This window comes from Ursus maritimus (genome assembly GCF_017311325.1).
Source record: "Ursus maritimus isolate PB19 chromosome X unlocalized genomic scaffold, ASM1731132v1 scaffold_X1, whole genome shotgun sequence".
Taxonomy (NCBI): Eukaryota; Metazoa; Chordata; class Mammalia; order Carnivora; family Ursidae; genus Ursus; species Ursus maritimus.
In genome coordinates, this window is record NW_024423319.1 from 123,525,590 (window position 1) to 123,544,140 (window position 18,551).

Genomic DNA, 18,551 nt, shown 5'->3' on the forward strand with positions numbered 1-18,551 from the left:
TGCTGGTCACATGATTCGCAACTCTTTGCTTTTACCCAAACATATTCCCCCAAGACTGTGAACTTCTCCAAGGCGGGACCTAGACGGCCAGGACTTTTCCCGTTGCCAAATCAGGATAATGAGAGGCGTGTTCTCATCTACCCAATGTGGGTTGAATTGCTTTTCTCACAGCCTACTTTTACAATATTTCATTTATTTTATTTTCGTCATTGAAGTGTAGTAACCACGTAGTGTTCCATCAGTTTCCGGTGCGCGGCAGAGTGATTGGACCAGTCTCTATGTTACGCTGCCATCACAAATGTACCACCACCTGTTACCATGCAACGCTAGTGAATTATGTACAGCATCTTAAAATACTACTACTATGTCGGCAATCCACACTTTACATTTGTATGAGTTGCCAAGATATCTCCTATTTTGTCATGGACATACTGAACCCAGAATATCAATGTAGACATCTACAACCAACCGTAACTGGAACATGTGACATTGAATGCCTGTTCTCTGTGAGGCTGAATTCACAGGTGTCTCCGGGTTGCCCATTACATTCAATGCATTTGCAAAATAGCTCACGACTTTCCTCACCTGAGCTTCATTGCACAGTGCCAGGTGCCTTCTTATTTTCCTTGGCCAGAGATAAAATGTGCTGAAAAAACACAAACAGATGTTATCTTCATGTTAATGACATTAGTCTCCATCGAGAAATCCTCATGAGATATTTCCACTTCTGACATTTAAAAGTGGTTTTCCAAAATCTGTCAAGACAGGAACCTTCCGCCATCAATGTCTCTGCTGCTCTTAGTTTGTTTTTAAGGAGTTCTCGCTGTGCCAAGTCCTGGGTCCACCTGCTTCTTTCTGCCTCTTGAGTTAACTGGCTCAGTCCCTAAACCTACCTTTAAACACATCTGGATGACAGTATAGTCTTGAGGAAAGGGGTTGTACTCAGAATGTCTACATGGGGTGAATTTGGGTCACCCGAAAAGAGGTAATTACTTGAATATATCTACTAATTTGGTTTTGCATTAGCACAAATCCACACCACTGTACAGTGATTTTTAGGATAATCATTATATATCATGAGGACGGGCTGCGGTGAGCACATGCTATTACAGCAAAATTCATTGCAGTGAAAGAAAACAGACACTCGTCTTTCACGTGCAAGCTATCACTCATATTTGTACTTAAAATAATATTGGGAACATAATACAAACTACCTCCTTCATCAATCTGTCTTGTCCAAAGCAAGATGTCAGAGACCACAGAGAAAGAGCTATTGGCTAAGACATGGAAAGGAAGGAGGGAGAAAGGAGAGAAGCTTATTCAAACAAACGTTGGTTTGGATTCAACCTCTCAGTGTATAAGCTGATCCACTGGGCTCTAGAAAATAGTCGGCCAACGGGGCTTCCAAAATCCCAGCTCTGCCCCTGACAACAGAAACTAATCAAGGAGCAAGAAGAGTCAACACTGTCCATCCTAATAAGGCTTCCTCAACTCACCTGTCAGGGCTGGTTTACCTGACGTCCAGGACAAAAGCAGAAGACCGTCTTGAAGAACCCCTGCTTCTCCTCAACAGCCACCTGGACTCATTACTCCAACGTCACCCCGCTGGTACCACCTCCCTCTGCAATGTGGAGGCTGGTCCACACTCTGCCCTTCCAGATGGTTCAGGTTTGTGAGACAACAAAGGAGGCAACCTGATTTGCCTCCCTCATTTGCATCTCCTTGTACAACCCAGGGGGGAAATGTCATAGTCAGCAATGCCCTTGGCACCTTCCCTGCAGTAACTGACTGTTCTTATCTTAACTATCATCAAAATGATTCATCAGGCTGGTCTCCTACAGAGAAACAATCGCTTGATCCTGGCCACTGGATTCTGACGACTTCATGAACCCCAGCTTTGCCCCGGGGAGATCTAGACACCCAGCTAAAGGAGGCAAAATACACTCTCTCCCCAACCCCCAGGATTCTCTCTCAATTCTGCTCCACAAGACCGAGTATGGGGGAACAATCTGGGGGCTCATGCACATAATATTAGTCAGCATCATGCCCCAGATGGGTTGCCATTCAGCAGCAAGTGAAGCATAGCAAGACAGGCAGGGCCACTCTCCCACGGGACGAAGGGATCTGGGTGAACAAGAACCAAGGCACTGTCATGCTACATGCAAAGAAAAGCTCGTGAAAACCCAGCTAAACCAACCAGAGCAGTTTGCCTGCGGATTAGCTGTACGGATCCGCGTTATAAAGCCCTCTTCCACCAGAACATAGCTTTGTGTATTTTTTTTTTTTTTTTGAAATGGAATGTTTTACTCCAGATGTCACTGTGTCATTCCATCAACTCTAGATACCAGATCCTGGACTGTCAGACCCAACATACAGATGATCCCCAGGTCCTCTTTGTTCCCGAGGAACTCTGCATGGGAATTGCATACGCACACCAAAAAGCATGCATGAAGTTCTGAACCCATCCGCTGGAATGAGCGCCATGAAGTGTATACCAAGTTTTCATCCTGAACATAAATTTTAAGGCATAAAAGTGTTTCCAAATACAGATTCCCATGACAGCTCCATAATCACCTGGTTTAAAGTCTCATCGGTATGTTCATTCAATGGTTCCTCTCCTTCCAGATTCTGGGGCCTCTCGTTATACATCCCATCTTTCCCTGTGTTGTGGGTGAGTTTCTTAGGGAGTTGCTCGGGGCCCTTACTTATCGTACGATAGGTTTTCCACTCACGTACATTTGAATTCCCTGTTAGTAACTTGTTTCCATGGGATTTGCAGATCTTGATACGTTCAGTACTTGCTGGCTACCACTCTATATTAATAAATGCAAATAAGTGGCCATTGTCTCTCAAGTTTCAAGTATTGATTCATGCTACTTAATCAACTTAATCAATCATCGTTATGTAATGCAACACCGCTGTCATAAGCAACCATCTTAAGGTCCAGACATGAAACCATTGGAAGACAAGATGCAAGACGTTGGCCAGACTGGGGGCATGTTCTTGAGCTGTATTCATCAGATGTGATCCTGTTAATGACCATGATTTGAAATCAACCCTGTCCTCAGATTCAGTGCTTGTGGGAATGAGTTGGAAAAACCTGATTTTACCTAAATAGGTACGGTTTGCCACTCAGCTACTCTCCTTGAAAGAAATGCATGAATCTTAAGATCTAAACCCTAGCAGAGGCTTGAGCAGGACTTTGACTACATGCAAACATTCGTGATCATGTTAGGCATGGTGTCCTTAGTGGAGATCAAAGTCTTCCAAGAAAGACTGATAGGATGTCTGCCTTGTCAAAGTTGGCCTTGTTTTTGAGAGCATAGACTGTGCCTACAGAATAGGGTGTTGCCTCCAAGAGGACATAGAGTTAGACCATAAACAGTCATTTGCTTACCACCGACGGTGGAGAACTTTGCTAAGCTCCTTAGACTCTCAAGTTCATTTCCTTCTTTTTATGATCATATTTTTTATTATATTATGTTAGTCACCATACAGTACATCCCTGGTTTTTGATGTAAAGTTCGATGATTCATTAGTTGCATATAACACCCAATGCACCATGCAATACGTGCCCTCCTTACTACCCATCACCAGCCTATCCCATTCCCCCACCCCTCTCAAGTTCATTTTCTTAATGGATGAAATCGTGGTCGCACTTTCATGTGTACATACGCACTGTTATTAAGGTAACCCTCTCAAGGACTCTCCCTGGCTGTGTCCACTGATAATTTCAGGTGCCCCCTGGAAAGGGGGTCATCATCCTCATCCTTCACAATGATCAGATGCTGAGGACTGCATAGACCTACCAAGTGATATGGAATCAGATTCTCCTGCCCTCCCTAGAGATGAAAGATGTGTTACCGGATAACAAGCAAAAACCCTACCCTGCCTTTCCTACATAAAAACATTGCCTGACAATAATCCACTTTCAGGGAAGCCAAAACACACCCATCATTTTGGCAATGAACAACACGCTAAGAATATCCTTTATGGAAAAATACCCAGGGGCGCTTGGGTGGCTCAGTCAGTTAAGCGTCTGCCTTTGACTCAGGTCATGATCTCAGGGTCCTGGGATCAAATTTGGCACCGGGCTTCTTGCTCAGCTGGGAGCCTGCTTCTCTCTCTGCCCCTCCACCCAGTCCCTGTTCTCTCTATCACTCTTTCTCAAATAAATGGATAAGATCTGAAAGAGAGAGAGAGAGGAAGGAAGGAAGGAAGGAAGGAAGGAAGGAAGGAAGGAAGGAAGGAAGGAAGGAAGGAAGGAAGGAAGGAAGGAAGGAAGGAAATGGTTAGACTCCCACCAAATGTTGGAGAACTAACTCTTCTTCCTTCAAGCAAAATTGCATTTGTTCAATGATGTTTTAACAACGCCAGGGAAGCATTTGATATCTGCAGTAGACACAGATGAGGACGTGCAAAGAATTTTACCTGGGGTAAAATGTTCAGATGGGGATCTTGGAAAAGGGAACTCTTGGACTGAAGTCCTGACAAGGTGCATCTAACGCAGGTCAGTAAGTGCAGGTTTGCCAGGGGAAATCCATGCAGCACAGAAGGAAATAAATCATGAAGTGCTGGGACCTTGGACTTTGCTACCTGGAGCTTGTATTCTAGCCCACAGCGAAGGAGAGCTACTCCGTGATTCATGACTGATTGCTGAGTTTGCAGCAGTGATGTTCGAAAAAAAAGAAAGCATCGATGGCAAAGAAAATGTGACGATGCAGATATCATGGTTCCCGCAACGGTCTTGTCGGAAGGCATTGGCATGTGTCATGGTTCTTTTTTTTTTTTTTTTAAAGATTTTATTTATTTATTTGACAGAGACAGAGACAGCCAGGGAGAGAGGGAACACAGGCAGGGGGAGTGGGAGAGGAAGAAGCAGGCTCATAGTGGAGAAGCCTGATGTGGGGCTTGATCCCATAACACCGGGATCACGCCCTGAGCCGAAGGCAGACGCTTAACCGCTATGCCACCCAGGCGCCCCCATGTGTCATGGTTCTTGACAAGTGTGTTTGATTCCTCTCCAAAGCCACAAGAGGCCCCATGGATGGGCTGAACCACCTGGGGCTGTCTTGGCTCCCATAGGCAACAGCAGGGGTGGGAAGTCCCTCACCCTAAACTACTGCCCGGCTGACATCACCACAGCCCTCACCCTGGCTTCCAGAACTGGATAGGGTGGAGAACGACACGCCTGTCTTAGGAGAGCACACAAAGGTGTGTTTCCTGCAGCCACTACCCTCCACATCAGCCCCATCCATGCAGGCTCCCCGGGGCCACTGAAGGGATTGTTCTCTAGCACAGAGGCTGAATCCCACTGTCGCGGGGTGACCAGATGTAGCAGATCAATGTCCCCAGCTCACTTTGACTTTCAGTGACATGCGCCAAATTCACTTTAGTGCCGGTGTGTCCCAAATACCGCACGGGGACCTCACACCGGGGAGAAGTATTTGTTGCTTATCTGGAATCCAAATCTAACTGGGGCGTTTGGTTTGTGCCTGGCCCACCCCACAGCCCACGAGCTGCCACGCTGATCACAGAGAAGTTTACAGGATGGACGACACTGTTTAATGTGACACCCGACCTCACTGGGAAGAAATAGACAAAGTCACACTGTCGGTAATGGCCGAAACCACTCGATATGCCTCGTAAACATCCACCAATTAAAAAAAAAAAAAAAAAAAAAAAAACCTCAGCAAGCTGACAACGGAGTGTTTCATTCTTTTTTTTTAGAAAGGGATAATCTGTGTGTAAGGATGTGTCTGTGTGTACGTGTGTAGGCGTATGTGTCTGTGCATGGACGTGTGTGTGTGCCTCTGTGTCTCCGTGCACACATGCACACTGTGTCTCTGTGCGTCTCTGTGTGTGTATACACGTGTGTGTGTGCACTGCTGTGCACGGCCAACACCGGCCAGCTAGAGCAGGACAGCGGAGGCAACCACATTAAAATCCAGGCAGGGGTGTGGCAGTGACCTACCTCTTCACTACTATTAAACTTCAGTATTAGAGGTTCTGCCAGTGAACATAATAAGCATAAGAAGGAAAGGACGGGGTCTTGCTACTGTTTATGAAAGAAATGTTCAGCCCGGAAAACCAACAGTCAATGGAAAGTCTGAGAAAACTAATGGAAAGCCTTAGGAATCTGCGCCAAGGTGACAGGTCATGGTGTCACATGGCATGAAGCAGAGGCGGTGATGGTCCCCAGCGCAGGGGGACAAAGATGGACAAAGTGGGGGTGCAGAGCCGCCTGGGATGTTGGATCATCCTGGCAAGAAGGAAACAAAGAGCATCATCATTGCTATAAAACATGGATGCCATGGTCACGGGTTGTGATGACAAGTTCCTCTTAGCTCGCATGCCACTCGCCCAGGGGTCACATCTACATCTGCAGGGAGGAGGATGTGAGGCGGGGCGGGGAGAGGGACCACATGCTCAGGCAGCATCCAAGCCCAGACTTCCCACTTTCCAAGAACCCAACCCCTGTCAGCACCTCCTTCAAGACGGACCCGATCCACTCCACCATACCGCAAAGACAAGTAAACTTCCCCCTTGCCTTGTGCCACGTAATTGCACAGAAAAAGAAATGCCCAGACTTCAGATACATGGAAAAGAACTTGACGCTGGGAAAGAGTCTATAATCCAACACACAGACCATAGACGTCCTTCTAAAAATTCACAATACGCCACAACACAGAATGTCTCCATAAAACAGAGAAGCCATGCTAAAACCACTAACGTATGTCATCAGTGGAACTTTGTCACTGGCAAAGGGAGACGCCATGCACTAAAGGAATGATACTTCATAATGAGAAATCATTGCTGAATTAAAACCAGCAACGGTCATAATACCACAGTGAAAACCCACAGGACGTGGGGTGGGTATTTATGACAAGCCAGAGAGAAAGAGCAAAGCATGTGGAAGATGAACATTTAAAGATGCACAAGGTCTATGATGAAAACAACTCCAGAAAGACAAGAAGGAACACACACACATACAAGACAATCTTTGAAAACCCACAAGACTCTCTTCACGTGTCCAAACAACGGATTAAAACTACGATTGCATAAGAATCCAATAAAATGGTAAGAGTAGACACACCCTAATAATGTGTTGGTTTGCTTGTGTTCAGCTTAAAGTGTAAAGAATAAACTCAGGGTTATAGAGATCGGGAAAGAAAGACAAATTAAGTGTACTTTCAATTAAAACACAGTTTGTCTATAAAAGTAAAATACAGTTTGTCTCTATTTGGCAGAAGTAGACACAGAATTTTGGAACCTTACAGATAGAGGGATGGAAGGTGAACAAGTTTCCTGGCGCTCCTGTGACAAATACCCACAAATTTAGTGGCTCAAAACAACAGGGATTCATTCTGTCCCAGCTCTGGAGACCAGAAGTCTGAGATCCAGGTGGGGTAGGGCTGTGAGATCCAGGTGGGGCTGGGCTGGTTCTTCCTGGAGGCTTCAGGGGACAGGCTGCTCCTTGTCTGTGTCCCAGACTCCCAGAGCTGCCAGAGGTCCTGGGGATCCCTTGGCTGGTCCCACCTCTGCCTTCATGTGCACATGGCCTTCTCCCCATGTGTCCGTGTCCAAATTCCCCCCTTTTTTATAGGGACACCGGGTCATGTCCCACGTGACTCCAGGATGTCCCACCAGGTGACTCCTCACCTCAACATAGCTGATTACACCTACAGCAACACTCTGTCCAAATAGGTCATGTTCTTACCCGAGGTACTGGGGAATTAGGGCTTCAGCATGTGATTTAGAATGGGGTAGGCGACCCCATTGAACCCACAACTTGCCCTCAACCCTGGCCTGTTACGTCCTCCCTGAAGACAGAGACACACTATTCTCATCCAGGGGACGTCTCCCCTCTCCATCTCTAGGCTCTACTGCATCACGTTACCACCAGAAGGTCCTTCTCTGACCATTCCTCCCTCATTGGCTCCTTGCTCGGATCCCTGCCTGGCGAACCCAATGCCTGGGAGCCTCTTCTGATGACTTGTTGTGCCCCATTCAAATGTCAGCTACATGAAGGTAAGGGCAGGCTTTGCCACCCCCCCACACAAACTGCATTCCCAGCACCCATAAGACCTTCCACAAACAAACCCAGGTTCCCAGTTTATAATTTCAAGACAGAACCATGAAGCTGGGTCCTATTCTATGACATCTTTCCATGAATCCTCCAAGTCCCCTTTTGGACTTAGAAGAAGACCAACAAAGACCCATTAAAAAGTTGCAGTTCATTTGAGCAATGAAGGATCTGTCTGCTGCGGGCACTGCCAAACCTACCGTGGTCCTGAGAGTTGTAGGGATGACAGCTCGGGAAAGGGTTTTATAGGACAGGTTCAGCAAGGCCGTTATCAGATCGGCTCTATGGCTTTTGGGAAAGCCTACCTGGACCACTACGTGTGGCTGGTTCTTCTCCCGATTTCGTTTCCTCGGGTTCAAGTGCATTTGCTGGTTTCAGTTTGCTCTGTTTGCTATCACGGTATCAGAGCCACCTCATTCCAGCGCCCTTCTTGTTTAATTAATTACAAGATTACACTACCTTGTGGCACCTTGACATCTCTACTGTGACCCAATCCCATCTCCTTCGGGAACGAATATGCCCAGCATTTTAAGCCACACATGGTTAGGCATGAAGGAGCGTATATTCACCAGCCACCCGCCCGCTCAGCTCAGCTGTGCCACCAAATCAGACCGGGACCACAGAGGCTCTTTTTGGAACACATCCCTGTTCCTTCAGAGCCTGACCGGGGGCTTGTCCAAGGCCCCAGAGACATTGTGGCATGTCCAGAGTCCTATGCAACTAGTGTCAATACCCCTTCCCTTAGCTCAAAACTATGGCTCCAAGGCACTGCGGTCAGAGGCGCTGAGTCCAGAGGGGTTTCCAGAATTTTCTGGAAGAAACGACTGCGTGCAAACGAGAGAGCATGGAGTGAGCTTATATGCACAATTCTTCTTTTTGGAAATGCAGGGGATTACTCTTTAGTGCCTTTTCTTATAACAGGTGTCTATCTTGCCCATCCCAATTGGTTAGATATCCTAATAACACACATGGGGGCTGATCTCAACCTTTTTCCCTCCGAGGATGTTTCTTGAGCCCTGAATAAATCCGGAGTTGAGTCCTATGAAACCCCCATGTGTGTGTAAGTCATACGCAGCCGCACCATAACAATGTCATGGGGTTCAAGTCAACAGACTCAGCTCCTGTCCCTGCGGACACTGACACAAGTCTCGGATTTGGAGAAGGACTATCACCGTGAGAGCTTAGAAGGCTGACATCCATGCTGAGCGTGCCCTACTTGTACAGGTAGTTGCAGACGTGAAATGACGATGTGGTCAGTGCTGCACAGACATGACAGTGATCGCCAGGTGAGGCTATGGGGGAGCTCATTCCCTGTCGACGACACTGACCATATAGGGCCTGTGATGGGCTAATCACAAACACATCGCTTCTCAGCTCAGAGACCCCACACCTCTGAAAAGCAGGGGGACACGTGTCTACCAGTCAGAGTTGTCATGAGGAGCAAACATAGCATAAACAGAAGTCTCAGCCCCTGGTGGGCACCGGGCTTTACCCATTCCCCAGTCTATTCTCCAACCAGCTTCTTACTTATTTGGAGATGACAGACGTCAAGTGCCCGTCATGCCCCTTATCGGTAGACTATTCAAGTACAACCAATATCTGTTCGTTTTCTAAATGTGGCCTGAAACCGTGAGGCACGTTCTTGAGCAGCGCCATGTGCCTTCTTGCCGTTACACAAAGACGAGTAAATTGGGTGCAGGTAATAAATTACGTGCATGCCCGTCGATGTGCACATTGTGGTCATTGATGCACGAGAACGATAACAACAGCGTAGCACCCATTAGAGCCATTCAAGTGTTCCGTCAGATTGAGATGCGCTCTCGTCGAGAAGTGCTGAACTACAGAGAAGATAGAAAGTGTTTTGAGGGAATAAAATGGAGCAATAGATGGGAAAAGTGATATACACAGAGCCTACCTCTTCTACAACAGGAAAGGTGGGCAGGCACCACGGTAAGTAGCCGGGTGATTGCTCTTTCCTGTGTCTGCAGTGGGAACGGTCAGAATTCCTACAGCCTGGCATGAGCGCCAACACGCCTAAGGCTCAGGACAGGGTGGGATCATCACCTGAGACAGTTGTCCTGTCTTCACAACTAATCACACACACCCAAATCTATGACTAAGTGCCAGCATCATAAAGCATTTATTCAGAGGTGCTGAACATTCATTTCCTTATGCAACTGGCAGTGAAACGTGTCTCCATGCTCATCACCCAGCAGGTCAGAAGTTCTCCTTAAATGAGACGTCCGTGCAAAATGGACCGCCCGGGGTGGCGCAGAGCAGACACCGTGTCCTCTCCTGGAACTGAACTCACAAACTGAGCTACTCATGATGAGTGTCAGGAACGTCCCCATGATGCCGCACATGGCTGGAGGTCATTTCTGGGAAAGCAACCTCCTCCCCCGGCCTCATCCCTGGACAAGCGGCCCAGCTGCCAGCCTTGCTCATAGACGATTCTCCTTTTTTTTCCCTCTAACTCACAATCAATTTTATCTTATCAATTGTCGATGAATGATTCATGATTGCTATAGGAAAGTTACACCACTGGCATGAGCTTCAGAGACAGGGGCTCCTGAAAATACTCTAGGAGTTGCTCTTGGGCTTAAAATGAAAATTTGACCATTCTAAATTATTTTTACTTTGAGGTGGGGGTGGGAAAGAAAAGCAGGTTTATGGAAAACAAAGCCAGCTGTCATTCAAGAGCTATGTTCTGGGGCGCCTGGGTGGCACAGCGGTTAAGCGTCTGCCTTCGGCTCAGGGCGTGATCCCGGCGTTCTGGGATCGAGCCCCACATCAGGCTCCTCCGCTATGAGCCTGCTTCTTCCTCTCCCACTCCCCCTGCTTGTGTTCCCTCTCTCGCTGGCTGTCTCTATCTCTGTCGAATAAATAAATAAAATCTTAAAAAAAAAAAAAAGAGCTATGTTCCGTCACTTTGTACTTTTCTAGCAGAACTCTTCTGCTGTTACTTCTTAGAAGGTGTTTCTACACAAGGGTGTCATTTCTAGCTGTTTTCTTTGAATGGCTGAATTCTAAAGCTCTATAAAACTGTGTCGACTATTGAAGAAAATTGTGCTAGAGTCTTAAGTGGGACATTTAGGGCTATATTTAGAGGATATATATGTTATATATATTATACTTACTATATATGATATATAAATATAGGATAAGAAATAAATATATAGTAATATATATTTTACTAATAGTAATAATACAGTATGTTATATGTGTTATATGTTATATATATGTTATATATAATATATATAATAAACAATATAAAATATATAATGGTATAATATATATTATAAGTATATAAATACATATTTGGTAATTATATATTATTGTAATATATAATAAATATATATTATAGTTATATATAATAAATATATATTATGGTAATATATAATAAATATATAACAATAATATAATATATTATAGAAATGTATAATAGATATATTTTATAGTAATATATAACAATATATAGGATAGTAATATATAATTAATATGTATTGTAGTAATATATAAATATATTATAGTAATCTATAATAATATATAATATATATTATGGTAATATATAATAATATATATTATAGTAATATATAATAATATAATAATATATCATAAATATATATTATAGTAATATATGACAAATATATGTATTACAGTAATATACAATAAATGTATAATATATTAAGATATGATGAATATATATTATAGTAATATACAATAAATATTATTATAGTAATATATAATAAATATTATAGACATATGTAATACATAAATATATATTTTTTAAAATATATTTTTAATGACCAGTAGGCAAAGTCAACTAGCAAAGCAGGAAGATGAAGGAAGTAACCAAAAGGAAGTCCTCTCCAGCGGATTCAGTGTGGTGAAGACATTAAGTTGGTAAAGAGTAGAGTGAGCGCCTACATACATCTAGACTTAGAACCGGCCGGAGAATGTAGGTAACTTTGAAAGGTGTGCCTTTGTCTTCCACCGGGGAAAGCTTGGTGTGTGGCAGCGAGCATGGTGGACGGGAAGGCTTGCCTTTCCCACAACAGCGGGACTGAGAAATCTCCCCAGGGACTTTCAGGGAGAGCAGTAGCGGTTATGACATAACGAGTGCACACAGAATGGTATGGGTGATGACAGAACACAGGGCGTTTGCGAATCTTGAATGGAGAAAGGAACACGTGTGCAGGCCAGCCGTTCGTGGCTAGCAGAAATAGAAATGGTAGCACCACAGGCCTTGGGAAGCTGAGATCCGTCAGGTGGGCAGTGTCCATGTCCTGCCCAGGAGAAGTCCCAGGGAACAGGTGACGGCTTTGGGGACAGCCGCCGGAAACCACATCTGTGCACCTGGACTCCATTCTCTGTCCGCTAGAAAATAAGTCTCTGTCCCTAGACAGGCTTCTCTCTGTCTACCAGCACCTGTGTCCATATTTGCAAAACACAGACAGCATTGTGGCCATGCCCCTGGAACAGGACGTGGAGCACAGCAGGGGCTCAGTTGTGTTTGTTTTACTTTATTTATTCATGTAATTCATTCTATTGACCTTATTTTGTTTATTTATGTTATTAATTAACGTGCTTTATTCATTTTGTTATTTATTTTATTTATTCAATTTAATTCATTTTATTTTATTAATTTATGTTATGTTACTTATTTTATTTAATTAATTAATTTTATTTAATGAATTCATTTTACTTTACCTTATTTTATTGACTTGTTATTCATTTAATTTATTTCATTTTACTTTTTGTTTATTTATTTTGTCATTTATTTTGTTTTATTTATTCAATTTAATTTATTTTATTAATTTTATTTAATTTATGCTACTTATTTTTAAATTTATTTCATTTTATTTTTTACTTATTTAATTTATGTACTTCATGTAACTGTATTTATGTATGTATGTATGTATTTAATTTATTTAATTTCTTTACTTGGAACACCTGGATGGCTCGGTCAGTTAAGCATCTGACTTCAGCTCAGGCGATGATCTTGGAGTCCTGGGATCAAGCCTCAAGTTCAGCCCTGCGTGGGGCTCCCTGCTCAGTGAGGAGTCTCGTCTTACTTCTCTCTCTCAAATAAATAAGTAAAATCTTTAAATTAATTCTTTACCTAATTAATTTTATTTTATTGATGGATAATTAACTCACAGCATTATATTTTCAGTGTCTGTATGTACCTCCTCGAGAATTCCATCTTCCTTGCACAAAAACCCCTTGATTGCTACGTATGTATCTTGCTGTTCATAGAATTTGCAAGCATGGCGTGTCAAGACCCTGGGGGCTGGGCTCTTTCTTGGTTTCACCACTTAGACCTGGGTGATTGGGGAAATTTAGCTAAATATAACATGAGGATAATAACCACTCCTACGTCGCAGGGTTCCTGTAGAGAATAAAGGCAATTATGCTTATAAAGCCCTCAGGACAAGTGCCGCATCTCTATATATGATGTATACCTATATAATATATATATTATACATATTATACATATATAGACCATATACATATATAACGTTTATATACCAGCTATATGCACCAGAAATATAACATGAGGATAATAACCACTCCTACGTCGCAGGGTTCCTGTAGAGAATAAAGGCAATTATGCTTATAAAGCCCTCAGGACAAGTGCCGCATCTCTATATATGATGTATACCTATATAATATATATATTATACATATTATACATATATAGACCATATACATATATAACGTTTATATACCAGCTATATGCACCACATATACACTACATATGTATGTACTCACTATATATATTATGTACACACAGTACACATATATATACTCTCTCTCTGGATATATATATACCACATATAGATACAATATACATACTCTATGTGCATAAAGACACAGGATATATATACTCTGTATATCTATCTACTCCACAAATAAATGCAATATACATACTCCATGTGCATATAGATGCACGATATATATACTCTGTATACATGTCCACTCCACAAATAAATACAATATACATACTCCATGTGCATATAGCCGCATGATATATATACTCTGTATATATGTCCACTCCACAAATAAATACAATATACATACTCCATGTGCATATAGACACACGATATATATACTCTGTATATATGTCCACTCCACAAATAAATACAATATACATACTCTATGTGCATAAAGACACAGGATATATATACTCTGTAGATATGTCCACTCCACAAATAAATACAATATACATACTCTATGTGCATAAAGACACAGGATATATATACTCTGTAGATATGTCCACTCCACAAATAAATACAATATACATACTCTATGTGCATAAAGACACAGGATATATATACTCTGTATATATGTCCACTCCACAAATAAATACAATATACATACTCCATGTGCATATAGACACACGATATATATACTCTGTATATATGTCCACTCCACAAATAAATACAATATACATACTCCATGTGCATATAGACACACAGTATATATACTCTGTATATATGTCTACTCCACAAATAGATACAATATACATGCTCCATGTGCATATAGACGCACAATATATATACTCTGTATATATGTCCACTCCACAAATAGATACAATATACATACTCCATGTGCATATAGACACATGATATATACTCTGTATATACGTCCACTCCACAAATAAATACAATATATATACTCCTTATATATGTGCACGCATGCCATCTATTATACCATATGCATTTCCTGCATATATATGTACATATGTATATATAAACACACAGCATATATACAGAGAGAGTACATGTGTGTGGTGTTTCTATACGATGTGCATACATACACACATACCATGTACACAGATATGTTGTGTGTATATGCTCTCCATATACAAACACCACATATATATTCTGCCATATACACAGAGTCTATGAGTTCATGTGATAAATACATATTTATATATTGTGCATGTGTATACATAATACATATATTGTATTATAAATCCATGAATCTCATTTTAGGTCTTGCACCATTATTCCTCTAGAAATCTGCGATCGTCAGTCACGTGCCCTATTCTATAGCACATCTCCCGGACATTCTGATTTATCTACTGCAAAGATGATGTCTGCTTTTGATTATGTGTGTAGGAAACGGCTCTCTTCTGGGGCAGGATAAATCAGAGGAGCATCGCCACCTAAAACAGGGAATCACAGCCAGCAGACTGGAATCATCGAGGAAATATTCATGCATTCCCTGAGATGACTATTGGCCATAACTTTTAGGCTTGGAAATGAGATGTCCATATTAACATATTATGCAAGGATATTCACTGGTTATGCAAAAAGCTGTGTAGCCTGGGGTCCCAACTGGTTTATTAGCCTGCCAACTGACACTAATGACCACAGATTCATTCTCTCCTAATTCTAGAGGCTGAAATTCTCCACTGGCTATCATTTGGCCAAAACCAAGCAATGGGCAGGGCTGCACTCCCTCCAGCCGCTCTAGGGGAAGGTCCTGCCTTTGAGAATAAAATAAAATAAAATAATCTACCTAACCAACTCAAGTCGAAACCCAAACTGACATCATACGCGATGACTTACTCTCAATGATTTCTGCTTCAAATACGGCAAATCCAGCTCATTTACTCACTTGTCTTCACTTGCGAGATCATGTCACGTTGAAAGTCCTGCTTTGCAAGCGGTCTTCGCCACGCAGCAGGGAAAGCAAGCAAGTGTGTCCTCAACTGGCGCACGTTGGATGAGTTTCAATGGGACCGGACTTAGCAGGATGACCCTCGTGTAGAAAAGAGGGGAGCGAGCTTGCGAGCCCAAACATGCCTATGGGCACGGCTGCTACCTTTGTCCTCCTGACAGCCCAACTCCCAGCCGACCGGGTGTGAAGCAAGAGAGAGCGTCTTCCAGAGCCTGATGGATGCCGGCTTCCCCAGTCCCCACACGGGGCACCCCCACCGCACTCAGAGCTCACTCCTAAAAACACTAGCGACAAAGCACCAATGAAGAGAAACCCCGAGGACGCTCCTGTGGGTCACGGGTGAGGAAAGTCTCACTCGGGAAAAAGGGAGCTGTGCAAACTGGTACTTTCTTGTTCTCTTTGACTGAGGGCCATTGGGCTATATGTCATCAAAGTGACAAAGTCTTCATTTGTGACCCAGAATCTCCTCCCTCTGCAAGGAGGTGAGCTAGGGACACTTTCCCAGGTGCCTGTCCACATTTACTGACTAAATCACTGTTGTTCCTAAATGTCTATCAGCACCACGCTGGTGACATCAGGTGTGTGCTTTATTATACGCTGGGTGCTGAACACTGTAAAAGTAAAACATACACCGTTAATACTCACTCTTATAAGAGATTATTCAGGGCTGAGGTTGGGGGCTGGAGACAGACGTCTACTAGTCGCCTTCTGTCCTTTTACCTGCTGGAATTCTTAAATGTGAAATATGATCATATTTTACAATTAAGTGTAACTTGTTATATGTTAAAGTATAAAGAAATTTTTAAACTTAAAATACCTTTGGAAAACCACAATGCCAAAATGTAGGTTTTGGGTTTTTGGTTTTTTTAAGATTTTACTTATTTATTTAGAGAGAGCGTGCACATGCACGTGGGGGCAGGGGCAGAGGGAGGGAGAGAATGTCAAGCAGACTCCACACGCAGTGCCGAGCCTGGTGCAGGGCTCGATCTCACAACCCTGGGACCATGACCTGAGCCAAAACCAAGTCAGGCACTCAACCAACTGAGCCACCCATGCACCCCTAAAATGTAGCTTTAAAGAGAAAAACAGTGAAATGTTTAAATGACACTTTAACCCTAGGGGATGCTATAATTTTACATATATAATATACATTTACATGTTTATATATAAAATATGTAAGTGCTTATATTTTATGTATAAATTTACATACATTTATATGAAATACATGAAATTAATGTTTATGTTTTATATATAAATTAACACATATTTATATAGAGAATATATGAAATATATACTAGATTGTATTGTTTTATATATATCTATTTAGTATTTATTCTATTATTTATCTATTTATTTATACTCTACTCAAAACTGGATCTCATGGGGCGCCTGGGTGGCACAGTGGTTAAGCGTCTGCCTTCGGCTCAGGGCGTGATCCCAGCGTTATGGGATCGAGCCCCACATCAGGCTCCTCCACTATGAGCCTGCTTCTTCCTCTCCCACTCCCCCTGCTTGTGTTCCCTCTCTCACTGGCTGTCTCTATCTCGGTCGAATAAATAAATAAAATCTTTAAAAAAAAAAAAAAAAACTGGATCTCACAACTGGACCTCAAAACACACGGACGTTGAGGAGCCTAAGAATTGGGTTCACATTTTCATTTTCCTATGAATTAAATATCAGAAACATTACACGTTGTCTCTGGCGGCAAAATGTATTTTCAGTCCAAAAAATGTCACTTCAGTCATTGCTTAATTTTAACAAATATGAACTGACCTGTGCTATTACTTATCCTGTTTTACTCTCAGTAAAGAAGCATGAACTGACCTGTAATACTATTTATAATATTGTATTGTCAATACACAGATATGATCTGACCTATGCTATTATTTACTGTTAGTAAAAACAACAAAAAAAGTCACGTCAACATGTATTGAGGCTTATAATCCTTTCATTATTTTTTCTCATTCTGAGGATTAAATGCAAGCTATCCCGACTGTGGGATTTCGGACCCCTGTCTGTCTTTTCAAGGAACCTGGCTTCAGTTGGGAAGCGTCACGGGCATAAACCCTGATGAGCCTTTGGTTTTGTATCGAGCAGCGAGCGAGGTGGCAGCCTTCAGAAGGAGTGTCGTGGGACAGCCTGTTACAGGACTTGTGTCCCCTGAGTGCCCATGGTTCTCAGTCACGCTGCTTTGAAGAATGAAGAAGTAGACCAGACAAAGAGGTAGACCAGATGAAGAAGTAGACCAGAGGAAGACTGGTGGGCAGCAAAGCAATGTGTATTGAGCAAGAGAACAAAGCTCCTGGAGAGGGAGGGAACCCAAGAGGGTTGCCCCTGGAGTTTCTAAGTTTAGGGTTTTTATGAGCTCTTTTGAGGAACTTTCTTAAGCGATCGGGGTTATGTGCTGAGTCATGCCAATCAGGGCTCTGGTCACGGATCTATCTACCTATGAGGTCCATGTCCACATGCTGCTGGTCTTTTTTTTTTGCTCACATCTGGGGGCTTAGGTCTTCACTGCCCCTTGCCCATGATAGTGACAAATGCTTTATGGTTCATTGTCTTGTTTTAGGACGATTTGCGTTAGTGTTTTCTGCAAAGGCTGCAAAGCAGAATGTCAGTGGGGTCCTGTCTAAGCAGCAAAACAGGATGTCAGTGCTGTTAGATCTTAGCTGTCCTGACTGCATGTTCCTGTGTTGGGGACCCTGCCCCTGACTCCCTAAGTGTCCAACTCACTCCTAACAAACCAACTTCTACTAGAACCAGCAGGTGACCC